This window comes from Ursus americanus, chromosome 15 (assembly GCF_024610735.1).
Source record: "Ursus americanus isolate L20-20 chromosome 15, mUrsAme1.1.p, whole genome shotgun sequence".
NCBI lineage: Eukaryota > Metazoa > Chordata > Mammalia > Carnivora > Ursidae > Ursus > Ursus americanus.
In genome coordinates, this window is record NC_142141.1 from 10,601,145 (window position 1) to 10,622,602 (window position 21,458).

Consider the following 21,458-nt stretch of genomic DNA (forward strand, 5'->3'; position numbering starts at 1 on the left):
TGATTCAAGTGGAAACTGTCAAACTGTCAATGGATAGTGTAGTAACGTTTCGACGGTCATGCCCAAGGCAGTGTGGAAGATACCTATCCAATATGGCACCGCTAATGATTCAGTCATTGTGAGAACACAGACAGACATGGCTTATACTTGCTTATGTACACTAACTGCATTTTTCTATTAGCTTCTTCCATTTTTATGGAAATATAAAGGAAAAACAGGTTGATCATTTTAATAAATTCCTGCCACTTTTTGCCCACATCAAGTCAAACTCTTTGACCTACTCTCTCATGATTACTTCAGATATCTTTTCCAGGGAGATTTAAGTCAGGGATTTATAGCAGAAGCAAATTAATTTCTAAAAAGAAAGAAAATGCCTTCTATGTAAATGCTAACAACACAGCATAGTTACACTCTTGTATTTCTATACATGCTAATTTTTCTACTCAGAGCCAAAGTAAGATACGTCCTGGTGCTCAGCATCTGCCTTTTCCTACTTTCCATGCTAGGTCACCCAACAGGCAGACGGAATATTACTTAGGGTACTGGCATCATCGCAGAGTATGCCATCTGAGCAGGAAAAAAAAAAAAAGAGAGAGAGAGAGATGGGAGGAGAAGAGGAGAGAGAAGGCAGTTCTGATAAACTTATATAGAGTTTTGCAATCAAAAAAGCTGGAAAGCTATTTTAATTCCCACCTACATGTAAGTTCTGGGTTTAGGTTTTGTTTTCTTTTATTTTGAATTATGTATAGCTGTTGGCAACATAGTCATTCCCTGATTAGAACCACTAAGGTCTGAATCTGTTCCTGCTTCCATCTTCCAACACTCGAACATGACCAAGGAAAAAGTAGAGTCTTATGGGACTGGCTTATTTCACCCAGCATGATGTTTCAAAGTTCGTCTATGCTGATTAGTACTTCTTTCCTTTTTATGGCTTAATTACATTCCATTTTATGGATATGCCACTTTTGATTATCCATTAGTCCTTTGATGGACATTTGAATTGTTTCCACATTATTTTAAACATTCATGTACAGTTTTCATTTGGACACATACCTAAAATTAGATATTTTATAAAGTATTAACTTAGGAATTTTTCCATATGTTCACATTTCCTAAAACACCTTTACTCAACCCTTTGCAAGCATCTTTGACAGCAATAAAGTTACCTTTTGACTTAACAATTTTCCAGAGCCCCTTGTTTTTACTTTACTCTAATTTCTTGGAAATAAAAAGCTTTTACAATCCATATATAGTGATCTCAATGGAAATTTTATTTTAGTCCACAAGGGCTCTTTCACATAACATTTGAACACTTGGTTTCTTTGCTTGTTTTCCCATTCAGATGGAAAGGTCATAGATATGACCTCCAAGATATAACCACTTACTCTATTGCTGTTGAAAGGTATTTTCAAAGATTTATTTACAGTAGAAAGCAACACTTATAGGTGTGAGGTCAGACCACAATAATACTAATTTTGTGTGAATTTATTTTTTTTCCTGGTTTCATCACTGGTTTCTGTAAGAATATGAAAGTTGCTTTGATTGAGATCATACCTAGATAGTGTGTCTGACCATTACGTTTTGCACTTACTGTTCCTCTGACTGGGGTGCTTTGTTCCCAGATATCCACACGGCTGGATCCCTCACTCAATGAATTGTCATTTTATTTCACAGAGGTCATCATATCCTTAGCATCTGTGATAATCTAACATATATTTTCTTAATCGGTTTGGTTTTATTATTTATCTTGCTCACTAGATTGTAAACTCCCTGACAAGCAAGGATTTTTGGATTGTGCTCATGGCCTAAACATGGCATCCACAAACCATGCCTTGCACTTAATAGGCCGTCCGTATTACCGGAATGAATAAAACAGTTGTTGAATAAATTAGCCTACTGCTCAAAAAAATAATAATACAGAAATCTCCCCATGATGTGAGAGTCTTTATAACAAATCAGACACATTGATTCCCTCTTTGATAATAATTTCAGGGGATAACATTCCCTTTTTAATCTGGCATATTATAGTAGCTGTTAAAGTCTTATCAACTTATTTAACCTTTTGCTGTTGTAAAAATATTCACCCACAGAGAACAAAACAAAAATGTAAAGCTCAATGATTTATCAAAGTGAATAGTGATAGAACCGCCTCCTTGGTGAAGCAATACTACATTTCCCCAAAGCCCCCCTCGTGCTTTCTTTCAATCATAAGTCCTCCCTCCCTGTTCAGAGATAATCAATCTCCAGGCATTTTTAGTACTCATTTCCCTGCTTGTATTTTTGGTTTTCCCACCAAGCATGCTCTAAACACTAAGATTTTGCCTGTTTTAATTTTTTTTATTAGTGAAATAATAAAGAATGCATTCTTTTATATCCATCTTATTGTATTTAACTGTAGTACACTTACTTCCATTAGTATATTGTATCACATTGGGTGAATTTAACACTATTTATCCACACTACTGCTGTTTGACATTTTTGACACTTTCAGTTTGGAACTATTATAAATAATACTGCTATGAACCTTCTTGTACATCTTTTCTATGTATATCTGTATACATTTCAGCTGGGTATGTCAAGTTGGATATTTCAGATTGGATCATGTAAAATTGCCATTTGTAATGCACTACTGGCAATTTTATATGGTTTAAGCTGATATCTAAGAGTGAAATTTCAAGCAGTGCATATGTCCAACTCTAGTTTCTCAAAGGTGTGCTACCCTATGTGTAGGTGTGCCATATATGGCAGTGTTTGAGAGTTCCAGGTGTTCCACATCTTCACCAGCACTTGGTAACCTCAGTTGTGGGTTGTTTTTTGGTTTTTTGTTTGTTTTTTAATTTTTAGGCATTTTGCTGAGTGTGTAGTCATACCACATTGTGGTTTTAATTTGTATAACCCTGATAACTAATGACGTTAATGCAGTGTACATACGAGTATTAGGCATTTGATCATCTTCTTTTGTGAAGTGGCTATTCAAGTATTTATCTTTTTTTTTTCTATTGTATTAAGTCTCTTTTCCTAATTGATTTGTAGGAGTTGTTTGCATATTTTTGCTATATGCCACTGTGTGGCTTAAATTTTGATATGATTAATCCTGTGCTTTACCATACCAATATTCCTAATATACATGCCATCTAATTATCAATGCTTGTTTTCATATTTATGCCTAGTGTGTCTCTTAAAAATTTTTTCCTTACACCAAATTTTATGTTCTAGAAACATTACTGCTTTTTTAAAATTTTTTGTTGTTTTATCTTTCATAATTTAAGCTACAGTGCACCTGGGATTAATTTTTGTATATGACATGTGGGGGGGGTTATTTTTTTTCTTCTGTGAAATTCCAACTGAATCAGCAACATTTCTTGAAAGACTGTACTTATCTCATTCTGCAGTACCAACTTTCTCATAAATCAAGAATTATGGTTGAGACTGTAGAATTTTTTTCATTTCTCAGTTTGTCTATGTTTATAGAAACACTGTTCTGTCTTAATTTTTATAGCTTTATAATAAAATCTTGATATTGGGTAGAGTAAATATCCAGATTTTTTTTTTTTCCCAAACTATGCTGGTTATTCTTGGTCTTTGGTAAGTCCACATGCATTTACCGTCAACTTGTCAAGTTACACCAAGCAAAAGAAAATTTTCAAAACCTCCACTCAATGTATTTAGGTTATCTTTATCTTCTCCCAATAATGTGTTACAGTTTTATTTGTAGAGTTATGCACAGCTTTCATTAGTTTTATTCTTAGGTGGTTTGTCTTCTGATGTATTCACAAATGGGGTGATTCTGCAAAATGCATTGTCCAATTGCTTAATACAATTGACAGTTAATTTTATATTGATCTTATTAATTTCAGCATTTTTAATGCATCCCTTTTGGACTTTTCATATGGATAATCATGATGTCTGCAAATAGTTTTATTTCATGGCTCTCAATCATTAGTCTTTTTTTATATGGATCTATTATATTAGTGAAATATTGAATAGAAGTTATTTTATTAGGCCTACTTTAGGTTATTTTATTAAGCCTCAATCCCAGAGGGAAATCTTGTAATATTTTACATTAAAAATGATGTTGGATGTGATTTTTTAAATTTTTAATTTATTTTTCTTTAATTTTAATTTTTTTGGTAACTTTTAGAAAATTAGGGAAGTCCTTTCCTAGTTTGCTTAACTTTTTACCAGTAGAGAATATTATATTTTATTAAAAATTTTCTGTACACTTTAGGAAAATTATATCATAGTTTCCCATTTTTTTGCTAGTATGTTGTATTACACTGATTTTCAAATATTAAACAAGCCTTGCATTCATGGCATAAACCTATTTATGATGCATTATTCTTTTTTAAATTGCTGGATTTGGTTTGTTAATAATTTATGTAAGATATTTTCATCTAAGCTCATAAGTTATACTGTCCATTAATTTTTTCTTATAATGACATTTTCATGTTTTTAGTATCAAGATTATTTATGCTGGACACATACATAAAATTTGCTCCTTTTTTAGGGCTTGAAAGAGTTTGTGTTAGATAAGCATCATTTCTTTCTGAAATGTTTGATAGAATTTCCTGGGCCTGGTATTTTGTTTTCTGAGAAGGTATGTATGTATGTATGTATGTATGTATGTATGTATGTATGTATTTAACTATTTACAAGTATGCTTACATTTTTAATTGATTCTTATGTAATTCTTTTGTGAATTTGTCTAATCTAAATGTTTATGTTTATTGCCATAAAGTTGTAATAATCTCTAATTATCTTTTCAATATCTGTAGCTTTGTAGTATTGATTCTTTTTTTATTCCTGAAATTGGTCACTTGTGTCTTTCTTCTTTTTGCTTTAGTCCAAATATAAGTTTATCAATTTTATGACTCTTTTCAAATATAGAACTTTCAGCATTGTTTATTTTCTATTTAATTTGGTTTTGTTCTTTTTTTTATTGTTCTACTTAATAGTCGATTTATGGTTATTTTTTAAATTCTGGAAAAGCTATTTTCAGCATGCTTCCTTTTCTTTTTTTTTTTTTTTTTTTAAGAGAGGGAAGGAAAGACAGAGGTAGGGGAGGGGCAGAGGAAAGAAGAATCCCAACCAGGCTCCACGCCCATACCCTGGGCTTGATCTCACAGTCCTGAGATGATGATCTGAGCTGAAACCAGGAGTCAGACGCTTAACCGACAAAGCCGCCCAGGCACACCATTTCTAATAACTACATTTAATGGCATAAATTATCATCCAAGAATGGTCTTTGCTGCAGGTTACACATTTTTTTAATATAGAATTTTCATTATCAATCAATTCAAAATATTTTAATTCTACTACTGGTTTCTTCTTAACCCAAATGGATTGTCTGTAACAGTATATTTAAAATTTCCATCTTACGTGAACATTTTTCTAGTTGTATATTTGCATTCTTTTATATCTAATTTTTTCATGATCAAAGAATTTATTCTGCATGATTCAGTCTTTTGTTGAGACTTGCTTGATGTCCCAGCAAATGGTTGGTTTGTAAATGTTTAACATGCATTGAAAAGAACAAGCATTTTATGGTTTAACTGGGAGTGATATACTACATATGCTCATTAGATCGTCTGTTTATCATGTTATTCAAATTTCTTATATTCCTATTGTTTTTTAAGATTTAGATTTATATATAAAATCACGCTAAGTATTCTGTGCTACTATTTTATTTTCATGCATCTCTTTTTTCCTGGCTCTTTTCAATTTATTAAAAATTTTGGGTTATTTCATTTTACTCCATTATTTGTGAAGTTACATATTCTTTTACAATTCTTTTACTGGTAATCCTAGAAACTTAACTTACATGCTTGGCTTACCAAAGTTTAATATTAATTAGTTGTTGCCATATTCTTTAACTCCACTTCCTATTAAACACCATTTTATTTTGTGTATGCATGTATATAAACTCAATGAGACATGACATATTAATATTGCTTTATTATTTTTAGCATATAGTATTTTAAGTAGTATTAGCATATTATTATATAGTTAGTATGCATTTACATTTACCCTCATATTTATTATTCTACTACTCTTATTCTTTCCTACATCTCTGATTTTCTATTTGGGATAATTTAACTCGACCTGAAGAATACCCTTTAAGATTTCCTTTAGCATGGGAATATTGATGACAAATTTCATACGTTTTCATTTGTCTGGAAATATCTATTTCTGTTCTAAAATCTTGAGAGTTATTTTTTCTTTCTATAGAACTCTCATTTGATAATTATTTACTCTTGACACTTTATAGAGTTTATCTTCTAGCTGTGTCATAATGTTGAGAAGTCAGCTGTGAGTCTTTTATTTGCTTCTTTGAAGGGAATCTATCCTTTTTATGTGATTGCTTTAATTTTTTTTCTTTGTCTTTAGATTGCAACAGTTTTATATAACGTCCCTAGGCCTGGATTACTTTACATATTTCGCTTGAAATTCATAGGAGTTTCTAAACCTGAGGCTTGATGTCTTTCATCAGTTTGGGGAAGTTCTCAGTCATTATCTCTTTACAGACTGCTTCTCTGCTAAATCCTTTTTTTCTTTTCTTGTTGGGACTCGAATTGTATGCACTTTAGGCCTTCTTGTCATATCCTCTGTCTTTGATACTTTCTTGTGATTTTTCATACCTTAGTCTCTCTGTGGTATATTCTAGACATTTTCTTACCTATATTTTAGTTCACTAAGTCTCTTTTTGTCTGTGTCTAATCTGCTAATATAGTTACTCAATGAGTACTTGACTATGGTTATTGTATTTTTCAAGTATTTTTCTTCTTTTAATTCTATAACTTTAATATTTTATTTTCTTTATCAAAGAAAATGTTTAATTTAAATCTATATCACATAACTTCAGTATCTGCAGTCTCAATGAATATGTTTTTATTATCTTCCTGTTGAATTTTATTCATATTGTAAGTTACTTGTGCTAGGTTTGTTATCTTATAACTTTGTGTGCTTTTTTTAAAAAATGTATACTGAACAATAATTTTGTTTTAAAGTAGAAATAACTTTAAGTTATCTAGGATGATGATATTCTTCTCTTGGTACAAAAATTAATGTTTGTTTCCATAAGATGCCCGGGGGTGCAGTTAATCTATGATTCCTCGATTCAGTTTCGGGTCTGGGTTAGTTGGAAGCTGATTTGCAGTCCCTGTGAGAATTTACCAACTTTCTGCTATTCTGAGAATTAGGTCCTTCAGAATCACAAACCAAAGTGCATCCAGTTTGACAACAGCCCCCACCCTTCCCCCTGGGGCTCTGGACTTCCAATACCTTAGATCCATGAGCTACTTAACAGTGTCTCAGGTCATCTGCTCAGTTATCAGAAAATACCACAGGGAAAAACAGCTCTATGAACAGAATTCTTCTCAGGGCCCCCACACCTAATAGAACTTACTAGAAACTGAAATCCAAATAATCCTTGCAATTATATAAAATAATACATTTTTTCATAAAAGTAGTTTTATATCATTTATATAAGAAAGGGGTGAAGGAAAATTTAATACAGTATGAATAATACTAAAACTGATAAAAGAGCTAACCTTAGTAGTTAACACAGAAAAGCAGTATTTATTAACACATACGGTCTGCTGATTTAGAAAATACATACTATATATATATATATATATACACTTGGAATCAAATAATAGGATTTTAATCTTGTAATATGTAATACCATATATATTTTTTCTCATTAGATCCTGTTATTTGGTTCTGAGTTTACAAGCAGATGCTGAAAGCCAAATGAACCCACCATGCACAGTATTGATTGCATTTTCAGTGATTTTGCTCTCTTCTGTTGTATTAAAACAGCAAGCAATTTATTACTTCTATCCACAAAAAATGTAACTACCTTTGAGGCAAAAAAGCCATATACCCATTCTTTGAAAGATATAATTGTAGCAGATTGTTTTACATTTTTCCCCCTTCCTTCCCATGACCCAAACAAAGCCTCCCAAATATTACTAAAAAGTTGTACTATTTTCTAACCTTTGGTTCAAAAACTCATAAAACAATGGAAAATGGAATTGAGGCAAGGGTGGAATGATGTAGAGTAAAACTCAGGTATCTTAAGTGTTGCTTTCTAGTCACATCCATAGATAATCGGGTTGAAAGATAATTTACACATATAGAACTTCTCTGGATTAAAATAAACCAATAGGAGGTCTTCCAGAGAGATTTATGAGGCTGAGAGAAATCAGCTCAACTTTAAGGCTTTGACAGGGACCTAGATTTCTCTTTATTACCTTTCAGCTGTGCAACCTATTAGAAATTACTCATTTGTCTGTCTGTAAAGTAGTGATAATAACAATCCTATTTCTTGCTGTTATCTGAGGATTGACTCACAACATACAAAAGCTTAGAACAGTGATGAGACCACAGTACACACTCAGTGTTACATACCATATCATCATCATCATCATCACTAAAAGTGAGACAACATGAAGATTTTATCATGGCTTCAGAAAGTCTGAGAAGTTCAGAAGCATCAGAGGACTCTATCTTGTAAGAATATCATACAACATATACAACCCCAGAAAAAAAAATGGATATCAAAAGTCTCCTTTCTGCTCTTCATTGTGAAGAAATAATTTTTGTGATCTCCACAGAACTCCTTTGAAACAAGCTAGACATGTTACACTGCTCAATCCCAGTGAATCTGCTGGCCTCATGGGGATAAAGTACTCTGAATAGGGATTTTGATCTTCTCTAAGTAACTTCAGGACCCACAGAAGTTCTTGAAAGATAAAGGGAGACAACGCTTTAAATATTCATAGTCTGGTCTATAAACACAATTTGTACTATATTGTAAGTTAGTAAGTCATATTTTGAGCTAATGAATATGACTAAGTGAGGAGTAAATAACTTACACATGAATTTTAGATCACACCTTGCTCAGAAATTAGGTACTCCCTATATAAATACAAATTCACTTTTTTTTTTTTCCCCCACATTTACTAGCCTCCTTCTAACTTAATGAGTGTAGTCTGACTTTTGTCTCAGGGACTCAACATGTCACCTTTTAATAGAGAAATAACTGACAAATGTTTTCTATAGAGTATGCCAACTTTTGTGGGCCACCAGATCTCTGTTGAAACTACTCAAGTCTAATGTTGAAGCACAATAGTGGATATAGGTAATGTGTAAACAAACAGGCATTCCAGTGTTAAAACAAAACTTCACTTAAGAAAACGGGTGGGTGGTTGGATTTGACCCAAGGGGTATAGTTTGCCAACCCCTGAAAAGAAACATAAGGTCAAACTTTTCTAGCATAGCCTAGAGACTTCTTTAACTTTAACATTGCTCTGATTCACAACTGCGACTTGGGAAAATGAACATTTCTTTAGTTTATATAATGTGAACCCTGTATCTCAGTCACTCCTACAAAGGGAATGCCTTCCTTTCGATTAAGCATAGTTTGAAACCTTCATGTGGCTTTCTTTTATGGCCAGCACTGTGAGATATTTATTATTTATTTAAAGAATGCAATCTTGTGACTAAAGAATGTATGCATTATTCAAACTGTAATAATTTTTTTTAAGTCTCCGGTATATAAAGATACCTTGAGTGTAAGTGTATTTGAAAAGAATTCTTTCTCTCACATTGTTATGCAGACATCCTTGAGCTGTAACATAGTTTGCACATCTGATTCTTTTCAGTATTTTCTCACCAATGCTTCTATGAAAAATACTCTGTTATTTTAAAGATAATTTGAAAACTACCATACTTTATATTGTAGGGACTACAGTGTGACATTATCAGGACTATAAAGCTATTTTATCAAGAGGGAGAGAAGGAAAGCACTCCTCTTTTTTTTTCTTTCTTTCTTTCCTTTTACTTTTTTTTTTTTTCCTCCATAGCAAAGCACTGAGGGAGTTTTGAAAAATTGAAATTACCCTTTCAACTTTGGTTCTCAAGCTTGTAATTTTTTTTTTCTTTTTCCTGAAAGACATGATTTCATAGCATTTGATAATACTGAGAGAGGTACGTTTTACTTAATAATTGGGACAAAGGACTGAAGCCAAAATCCTAAGCATAATTTAAATTTTGACATTGACTTCCCATCTGGACTAGGGGGAAAAAAAAACCAACTTTTCCCTTAACTTGTATTTACCTATCTTGCTGCAATATACTGAGAAGTCATTAGTCAGTGTTAGTAAAACACTTGAAAGATGAGAATGCCTTATAAGTGCTAGATAATATTAAATATGTCACTGTTGGAATGAGTGATTCCTGCCAAAATACTTTTAGGAAGAATATTAACTTGTATTTAAAGCCCTAATTTAATTTTCACTAAAATATGTTGCTTTTTTGTTAAATAGATTCAACAACCATAAAGTTTTTGGTCAAATAAATGCTGCCATGGATGGATTATTATCACATTTTGGTTGGAACACACACTATATATTGATCATAGTGATGTTTTATTCATATTAGAAATTATGTCAATACAAGCCATTTGGACAGATGGAGAGTCATATACTTAACTACAGAATTTAACTACCTGCCCTTGTTTCCTTCATTTCCCCAATTCATTAAAGAACAATTTCTATTAGTAAATCTAAGAATTAATGAGCTTGATGTTAGCTTACATCACTGGGCCTTCCAGAGACACTTTCTATGTCACCTGCAGGTTAGACTTCTGGGCACACAGATTCATTCTCCTATTCCCTGAATCTTTACATGAAAACTGTTTTGACACTAGTAATAGCAGACCACGATTTAATGATTTTCAAGTAAAATGCTACTGGTAAATAAGACTGCATAGATTGCCTCAAATTTGTGAATAGTGCTAAAACAAACATTAATATAATTAATAGTGAGTAGTTTTTCCACCTTTCCTACAGATAAATCCTGCCTCGTTTCTGTTTAAAATAAAGATATTTTAATTGGTATGTTGTAACTGACTTTCACTTCTTTTAATATGCAGAGTGATATAACAAATTCTCTCTGAACTTAACTATTTTTAGACTGGGCTTTGTGTTTGTTCAATCATCTAAAAATTAGTGGCCAAAATTGAGAATACTCCCCTTCACCCCCTAATAAAGTAGAGAGCATATAAATTGCTTCTTTGGGTCTGGTAGCATTCGGTGTATATATTTTTTTAAATGCTGTGTTAATCCAATTTTGAAGCCCTGGCTAGAGGCCCATCAATTCTTCTACTTGAGCAGCGAAGTCCATACCCCAGCTACCTCCCTTATCAGGCTCTCACAACCCTGGCCACTATACACGCACCCCAGAGCCAGGTACCAGATAACCATAGACAACCTTTATGGCCCGGACCCCGTTGAAATTATTCAAGCTAGCCAATCCTAGGCCTGCTTACTCTGCTGTGTCATTCTTTCCCCATGGATACCACAGTAAAGATGCTTGCCCAGAGTCCCCCCCGCCCCTGTCTGTAATAGAACCCAGTGATCCCCTGTGTGCCACCTACACCCACAGGAGTGGCCTGTATGCTCAACCCTGAAACTATGAATGGAATGAACTATGAATGGAATGAAAGGATCTTTCAATGGCAGTCATTTCCTGATCTATTAGCCTTACCATACCTAAATAATAATAAGCTTATTAAAACATATTGGAATTGTTTTGTTTTGATTTTTTCATTATCCTTTTTTCTTCTCTCCCTCCTCCTCTCTTCCTTTCTTCTCTCCCTTGCTTTCCTGTCCCTTTCTTTCTCTCTCCCCATCTCCATCCCTTCATTTTTCCTTTCCTTCTTCCCTCCCTACCATTCTTTCTACCAACAAGCAGAAGTAGACATCTGTGCTCTCTGACTTGAAGATGCTTCCTTATAATTTGTACTTTATAACAATGATATATGCTACCTTTTAAAACTAAGACCAGAGTAATAAGAGAAATATCAAGTCATTTGTCCCATTGAGGAATCATCAAGCATTTTTGTGGTGCCAAGAATTGGGTCACGTAGAAGGGACATTTCATCTACGCAGGCAGTGAAGTGTTGGCCAGCCCACTGAAAGCAACTCAAATAGATTCATGAAGATTACTGATGACTGCCTTCTGTTTTAAAGGTGCTTCCTGATGCCTCTCATACCACCATGCCCTGGCTTCCAGTCACTCCTGTCATGGAGCACACAAAGGAACTGTAATTATGTCACTGTGAATAGCAGGTCTCATCCAAGAAAAATGGGGAAATAGATAAGATGCTAATGTTACAAAAGGAATTCAAATTTATGGAGGCAGACTCAGCCTTTTGTGCTTATCTCAGTTGTTATTTTTCTCAGAAAGACTTTCTCCAACTTCTCCAAAGAAGAGACTGCTGTTATGGGTTTGGGGGAGGAGCCACAGAGTAAAGTACTGTTTTAATCAGATCATATCAATGATGGCTTATCACAGGTGACACTGAATTTTTGATCACCTGGGTGAAGTAGGGTTTGTTAGAATTCTTTACTGCGAAATTGCTCTTTTTTTCCTTCTTTCCAGATGTATTCTTCGAAAAGAAGTCACTATAAACAGTCCACACTTTAGAGGTGGGGAGTTATGTTCCAACTCCTTGAGAGTGGAATATCTACATTAATTGTTTATAATTATTCTGCAAGAGAAATGTATCTTTTCTCCCCATTTATTTGCTTAATAATTTATTTATAGCAGTATAAACTTGTGTGAAATTACAGTTATTTTATACTTTAGGCCAGATTCTAATTTATGCTTTATTTTATTGCTCAGATAGTTTCAGCTTTGGCCAGTGAATGTTATTACATTTGACTCCTATGTCCCTTTAATATATCCTCCACATAGTGAGGGATATTTTGTTTTGGTTCTGGTTTCAGTTTGGTTTTTAGCACTGTCTTACTGTCTTACACCATAAGGTGCTCCAAGCTCATCTTGTACATTTTTTTGACCCAGTCCTAAAATCAGTCCTTTCTCCAAGGAGGCCTCATTCCTTTTACTGGAGTATAGTATTAGAAACCAAGATCTCAGGGCGCCTGGGTAGCACAGCAGTTAAGCGTCTGCCTTCGGCGCAGGGCGTGATCCCAGCGTTATGGGATCAAGCCCCACATCAGGCTCCTCCGCTGCTATGACCCTGCTTCTTCCTCTCCCACTCCCCCTGCTTGTGTTCCCGCTCTCGCTGGCTGTCTCTATCTCTGTCGAATAAATAAATAAAATCTTTAAAAAATAAAATAAAATCTTTAAAAAAAAAAAAAAAAGAAACCAAGATCTGGATACCAGGTGTGCTCATCATTACTGAGGTGTCATTGCTTCCAAGCTTGACAAAACAATGAGATACATGTGAGTTTACTAAGTAGCGTATATATATATATATTTATAATATTTCCATATTTAACAATCTGTAATTATATTAATCTAAACATGAGTTCATATTAATGTCTCCAACTGTAATCCATTACTATCTGGGTCATTCTAGACTTCTTCCTTTGCTTATCTGTAAATTCCCGCTTCAACAGTGACAACTCTGACTCCCACCATTCGCCATCCATTTAATATTTAATTATTCCATTCCAGGATTCATGGACAGCAGTTTCAGAGTCACTGAGTCATAAATCTGTGAGAATCAAATATACCAGCTTATTCTTATGTAGTTTGTTTTCACTTTAATCTTACAGACTCAGCTCATTTCCAATGTTACTTAGGTCAGCACATTTTCTCCCACAGCCTTCAGTGAGATTATTTTATAGGTCTGTAATACACTTAGATTGTTTTAACACATTTTGATTTCCACCTTGGAATCCCCTGAACACCTAAATGATTTTTTAAAAACTTGCATACATGCCACTCCTAGTGCTGTAAAGGTCTATGGGTTTTGATTATTGCATAGTATCATGAATGTATACCTACAGTATCACACACAGTAGTTTTACTATCCTAAAAATTCCCCTGTGCTTCATCTATTCAACAAATCCCCACTCCTTGAATCCCTGGCAATCACTGACTTTTATAGAATTGCTTTAGTTTTACCTTTTTCAGAATGTCATACAGCTAGAATCATATAATTTGTAGACTTTCCAGACTGGCCTCTTTCACTTAGCACCATTAAAAATAAAAAAATAAAAAAATAGAGATTTTATCATAATTTATCCTTCTCCAACACTTGTTCCTTCTTTATTAGATCCAAACTTCTCACCTTTAACATTTTCCTTCTGCCTGAAAAACCAAAACCAAAACCAAAATACTTCTTTCAACATTTCTTACGGAGCAGGTCTGTTGGAGATGGATTCCCTCAATTTTTGTTTGCCTGAAAAGATATTTATCCTTTACTTTTGAAGGACAATTTTGTTGGATATAAAATTCCAGATTGGTGATTTATTTCTTTCAGTACTTTAAATATTTTACTCTATTGTCTCCTTCTTTGCATGGTTCTAATGAGAAGTCCTCTGAATCCTCACTAGGTAAGGGATCCCCCATCTTCTGGCATCCTTCAAACTTTTCTCTTTGTCTTTGGTTTTCTAAAATTTGAATATAATATGCCTAAATGTAGATGTTTGGGTATTTATTCTGCTTGATTTCTGAGCTTCCTTCATCTGTAGTTTGGTGTCTTCCATTGATTTTGGAAACTTCTTAACCATAATTTCTTCAAGTATTTCTTCTGTTCCATTCGCTCTCTCTTCTCCTTGGTATTCCAACTATATATATGTTCACCTTCTGAAGTTTTCCAACAGTTCTTGGATTCCTATTCTATTTTTTCATTCTTTTTTTTTTTTTTAATTCCTTCCCATTTCCATTTGGAAACTTTCTACTAATTTATCTCCAAACTTATGGGTTCTTTCTTCGGCCACGTGTAGTCCAGTGATGAGACAATCAAAGGCATCCTTCATCCGTGTTATAGTATCTTTTAATTCTAGTATTTCTTTTTGATACTTTTTAGAGTTTCCATCTCTCTTATTATATTGACTATCTGTTCTTACATGTTGTCTACTTTTTCCTTTAGAGCTCTTAATACATTGATCATAATTATTTTAAATTCTCTGTCTGCTAATGCCGTAGTCTTTGTCATACCTGAGTCTTATTCTCTTGTTTTCTTTGTCTTTCAGACTGTGTTTTTTCTTCCCTTTAGCATACCTTATAAGTAATAGGAGCTGAGATTAATAGGCTTTTAGTGTGAATTAATCTGATTGGGAGTTGGTCTGTGCTTTATGCTTGTTATAGCTATAGGTGTCAGAGAGTTTAAATTTCTCTAGAGGCCCTATCTTTGATTCCCATGTTCTCTTTGGACTTCCCTAAGAACTTTTTCTCAGATAAAGTTTGTGTCTTACAGCTCTTTCAGCTTTAATTCACTGTTATTATACTAGAGCCCTGTTCATGTAGTAATAAGGTATAGGAGTGGGGAAGCATTCCATAATCATATGACTAGAGCTCAATCTTCTAGTGGTCATGTGTCCCTGGGCTGTGACCTACACACAGTAATTTTAGATCCCTAACCCAACCCCTCCAGGGGCTTGATTTGGAGAAGTGCTATTTCCCCACTTAAGATAAGGTTCTGGTGAAGTATTTTTCCTGGATAGTAGGCCTTCATTATGGTGAATGCACTGGGCATATTTCCCAATGGATAGTCTTCAGTTCTCCTGCCAGACCCACGAAGGAATCTTTCTTGGCTCTTCACCATGTGAACCTGGTAGAGTTCCTGGAGATAAAGCCCATGAATTTGTGGACAGCCCCTGACTGTAGCCCCCAGGAGTTTCTCACTGTCAAATGCTCCATACTTGGACTCCAAAAATTTGTTATAATTACCACTTAAATATTCCTACTAGTTTATGGATCCAGCAGCTTCTGCTCCAGTATGCAGATGTTGGTTAGGCCTGTCTGGATTTTCCTTTCTTTCTACATATTGAACTGTGCTGAAAAGACAATGGTTTTCAATTTACTCAGCTTTTTTTGTTTAAGGAGAGGAGTGATAACTTCCAAAGTCTTTACACATCAGAGCTGAAATCTGAAGTTTAATAAGATTTTTATGACACAGCTTTAAGTGAAATAAAAGTATGTTTTAAAACATATATATGATATGAAGTGTACATTTTTCATATTTATGCATGTGTGTATATAATGGAAAATATATACCAAAATATATGCTATAACTTTAAGTGAAATAGAAGTATGTTTTAAAACATATATATGATATAAAGTGTACATTTTTTATATTTACATGTATGCATATATAATGGAAAACATATACCAAAATATTAATAATTCTTATTCAGAGTTTTGGGACAAAAGATTATTTTACTTTATTTTCATCTACTTCTTTAGCCGTATTATCTCGTTTCTACAATGAATTATATCATTTTGAAAACATATTTTCTTTTTATTATTAAATATTTTAAACATTAAAAAGAAGGTAATAAATAGCTAACTCTCCTTCCTTAGAGTAAGCATTTGTCCTGGTTCATGTTTCAAAAATTCACAAAAATGATATTTAGTGTATACATCATTCTACAACTCACATATGTCAGTTTAAGATCTATATCCTTATGATCCAGGAATTTCCCTCCTACAAAAATGTATTAGAGAAATTCTCTCATTAGTACATAACAAAGCATGTTTGAAAATAAAATATATTTTGTAATATTATGTCAGGGCAAAAAAGAAAAACTGAAAATAGCCTAAATTTCCACCAATTAGAGAGAAGGTAACAAATCAACATATTCATACAAATGAATTCTGTAGAAAAATTAAAATAGATGCATTAGATCTATATTTATCAACATAGGTACATCTCAAATAACATTACATTGAATAAACAATTCATAAATACTGAAATGAAAATAGCATTCACTCTTTACTCATGTTCCTAAATTAATAGTACTATTCTCATTCTAATACTTGAACAGCTACCCTGGAGGTCTTTCCTTTCAGCACTTCCATCATCCTCAGCTATCCCAATTCCAACATACACACGTAAGATATCAGCCAGTACTTGGATTTCACATGACTCTTCCACATTTTAATGATCATTTTCACTTACTTTGCCCATCTTTAATTTTTTTTTTATTTTATCCTGAACTAAGGAGTAAGATGTCTGTCTCCAAAATTCTAGAGTACCATCACCTTCTTTCTTTCATTCTTTTTGTCACTGCAATCTTGCTAAAAATGTTCCTTTGTCCTTACGATAATCATGTCTTCAACTTCTCACTGTTTTCTCACTTCACAAAATTTTGGTAGGTATCACTTGACTCTTTTCCCAGCCTTGATAACAGATTAAGCTATGTCACTGATACTCTCCTTAATACCATAGATTTATGGCTTCCTTTTTTTTTTTTTTTTTGACTTAAGAATTCTGTCCATTTTCAACCCTGAGTCAGTCCTACCCTCAACTCCCAGTTTCTGTATTCCTTGGCTACTGAACACTACTGAAGGAAGTTACAAAATCAGGTACCACACAAAACTCACTGATTTCTAACACAATTAGGTTTATAACTTGCTTGGTAACAAATATATATATAGTGTTTTTTTATTATGTAAATGAAAAGGTTTCATAATTCCTCTGGTCTCCTTAAATTACCAAAATCTTTGATTATCTTACTGGCTGGAAATAATCTTGATATCCCATTGTCTTCAATTCTACTGAGAATGTTAAGTTAGCTTAAGTTCCTTTTACCTTTCACTTCTGTATCTCAATATTACTCTGTACATTCAACCAGTATTTCCTGCCTGCTTCTTGCAGCAGAAATATGATTCCCTCCTGTCAAAACTAAGAGCTACCTGTATGCCTTTGCTTTGACATCCTACACATGTCATCATGATTTTACTCTTTTACCTTTTCTCTTGTATTGTCTAGTTCCCCTTTCTGTAAGGCCCCTTCTTTTCTGCTTACAAATATACTTAGATCTCCCCAATCACAACAGAATTTTGTATTTTTCTTGCTATTACCTTAGGTTATCATCCAATCTCTCCTTTTATCTCTCTTTTACTCTTACTTGCCACAATGTTAGGTCAATATTTTAAAATTTAAAATTTAGAATTATATGAAAGACTACCACGATATAAAAGTCTACAACTGAGATTAAGTAAATATTAATATTGATCATACTTAGAAAATATTTTTAACAGAAATAAAACATAGCACTAAAAGCCCAACTGTCCAAACCCATCCTTACTCCCTCCCCAAAGGCTATCACTCTCCTGTGGTAGCCACTGCCATTCCCATGCATCTTTTGTATTCTGTATTTTCTTGAATTTTATATATATAATACATGTACTATTGTTTTTTCTGTCTTTAAAAAGTTCAAATAGGGTTACATTCTTTAACTTGTTTTCACCCCACATTAGGTTTTTAAAATTAATTCATGTTAATACATGTAGCTGTATTTTATTAAACTTAGCAACTGTATAAACCTGCATTGTATGAATAAGTCACAATTTATTTATCTCTTTTCCTATGGAAGGATTTATATCGTTTTCCTTTTTCTACTATTACAAGCAGTGCTGCCAATATTTCCTTGTCTGTGTGGTAGTTTATTTGGGGAATGCAGCTAGAAGTGAAGGTGTTGGGTTGAAGAGTATGGATAATTTTAACCAGCATTACTAAACTGAACTTCAAAATAATTGTTTAAATTTACATTCAAACCACACATTTTATCACTGCTTGTTTCCATAAACCCTCACCAACATTTTGTATTATCAGACTTACTTTGTTTTGCCAGTGAGGTGAAAACAAAATGTTATCTTTGTTTAGTTTTTTCATTCTATTGATTATTACAACATAGAGCAGGTTTTCCTATGTGTATTGCTCAGTTGAGTATTCTTCTCAATGAATTATCTATTTATAAAACTTGCCCATTATTTCTTTTTCTTTTTTATTATTGATTTCCATTCATTCATTTATTCAACAACTAATTACTGAACATTCACTAGTTCTAGACGCTCTTTCAGGAGCTAGAGAAACATCAATGAACAAAACAAAATGGTTGCCCTTGTGGAGCTGACATTTCTGAAGAGGTGTAGATAAAGAATGTGAAAAATTAGTAAAATACATAGTGTGTTGCAAGGTAACAGCTAAAATGAAAAAAAACAGTGCACAGTACAACAGTGCAAGTGGTAGTGTGAAATACTGTGGTCAGGGTTGTTCTTACTAAAGAGAGATTCGATCAGACCTATAATTACCAAGGAACTAGCCAAACAGTTTCTCACAGAAAAAAGCATCTCAGAAAAAAGAAATGGCTAGGCCAAAGTCTGTAAGGTAGGTGCATTCCTTTCATGTCTTAAGGGCAAAAGGAGGCTAGTGTGTGACTGGACCACAGCAAGCAAGGGAGGAAGAAGTTGAAGTGGAGATAAGCCACCGCAGAGTTCTGACCTATGAGCTGCCCTAAGGTTTTAAAAGATCACCTGGCTGCTGCGTAAGAGCACAGTGGAAGCAGAGCGACCAGTTAGGAGGAGATTGTTGTGAACACTGGCAAAAGATGTCGATGGCTTGAACCAGGACAGTAGTAATGTACATGACGAAAAGTGCTTAGATTCTAGATATACTTTGAAAATAAAGAGGGACTGGATGTGAAATGTGAAAAGAAAGAGGAGTCAGGAACTGCTCCAGGCTAGAATTTTTCTTGAGACACCGGAAAGATGGAGGTACACCAACTGAGATGGGAAGGCCGAGGGTGGATCGCAGTTTGAGACGCCTAATTAGTCATCAAAAGCATAGTTGACATGAGGCTGGATAAAGTCAGCAAGGGCATAAATTAGAGAAGAAAATGAAGGACTGGGCTCTATGGTAGTTTTTGAGTATTGTAAGAGTTTTTAATATAAGAGGATATTGTCCTTTCAGAATTGCATGGGTAGCAAGATTCTCTCAGTCTGAGACTTCTCTCTTCCTTTTGTTCATGAAGTACATTTTAATACATAAGTTTTAAAATTTAATAAAGTTAAATTTATGATTATCATTTGAATTTTGGGTGCTTATTTTTTTTCATAAAATTTAAGTCATCTTTTTTTTATATTTATTCTTAAGTACCTCACTGGTTTAACTCATATATTCGCTAGACTTATGTTTCTAAATCGTTTGTTGTAGGTGTCTAGGATATTATTTGATTTTGTGTAGCTCTTTTGGGTTCTAATAATTTGCCTTTAGATTCTCTTAGGAATAATAAATGCATTGTATTTTTTTTTCCTTTCCACTCCCTATATACGTTTAAAAAAATTTTTTTTTTGCATTAGTTAGAATCATTATACAACGTAGAACAGAAAGGAGAACACAGGACATTGTTGACTTTTTCTTGACTTTGGGATGAATATTTTGGTTTAAGCTAATACTATAGTGCTAATCATATTGCAATATATAAGCAGAGCAAATCATCACAAGGTGGACCTGATGTTGTATGTCAATTATATATCAGTTAAAAAAAAAAGAATATTTCTAACTTTAATTATTAAGATGTTGGCTGTAAGTTTTTGGTAGATATCCTCATCATATTAAGGATATCTTCTTAGGTTTCCTGGATCTAATTTTTTTTTTAATGAGAATTTTTTTTGTCAAATTATTTTATTCTGTGTCCTTTGAGATGATCATATAATCCTTCCTCCTTTAACCTGTTGGAATATTTAATTACAATCATAGTTTTTCTAATGCTAACCCATCCATGAATTCTTGAAGGAAATCCTCTCTGGTCACAAAGTATTTCTTACACTTTCATTTATTTGGCATGCTAATATTCTACCTAGGATTTTTGCATTTAGAATTTTAATTGAGATAGGCTGTAATTTTTTTCTCTTACTTTCCTTGTTTTGTTTGGGTATCAAGGTTCTATTAACTTTAAATTAAAATTGCAAAATATCTTTTTATCTCTTGTTGAACAACCTGTAAAGCCAGATTTCATGCTTGTGGAAGATTTGCTTAAACTTCCCTCTGAAATGACTAGGACCCATCAGGTCCATTCTATTCACATATATTTTATATTTTTACTGCATATGTGCTGAACCACTTCAGGAGCCTCTAATTGCTCTCCTAACATCCTCCATTGCCAGGATGATCTTTGTAAACTTTAAACCAGATCATGTCACTTTCTAATGGTTTCCTATGGCCCGTAAGACCCCGAGTGATCTGGCCTTGCCTGCCTTTCCGACCTCATTCACTGCCATTCTTTCCCTAATCCAGTATATTTCAAGTCTAGCAGCCCTCGTTCTGTTCTTCAAGTTCACCAAGCTCATTCACACTTCAGGGACCTTGCACTATGTTGTGGCCTCTGCTTGGAATGTTCTTTCCTTAGATCTAAGTTTAGCTGGCTTACTAGCATCATTCATATCTCAGTTCAAATATACCTTTCATAAAGGCTTCACCTGAATTCTCTGTTTAAAAAAATTAGTCCCTTCTCCAGTCTCTCTCTACCCATTACCTTGTTCTGCTTTTGGTTGGTTGGTTTACTAAGTTACCAATATCTGAACTTATTTTTTTTACAACAAACACCAATATCTGAACTTACTATTTTTAGCATTTTTTGTTTTTCTCCCTCCCACTATAATGTAAGCTCCATAAAGATAAGAATTAT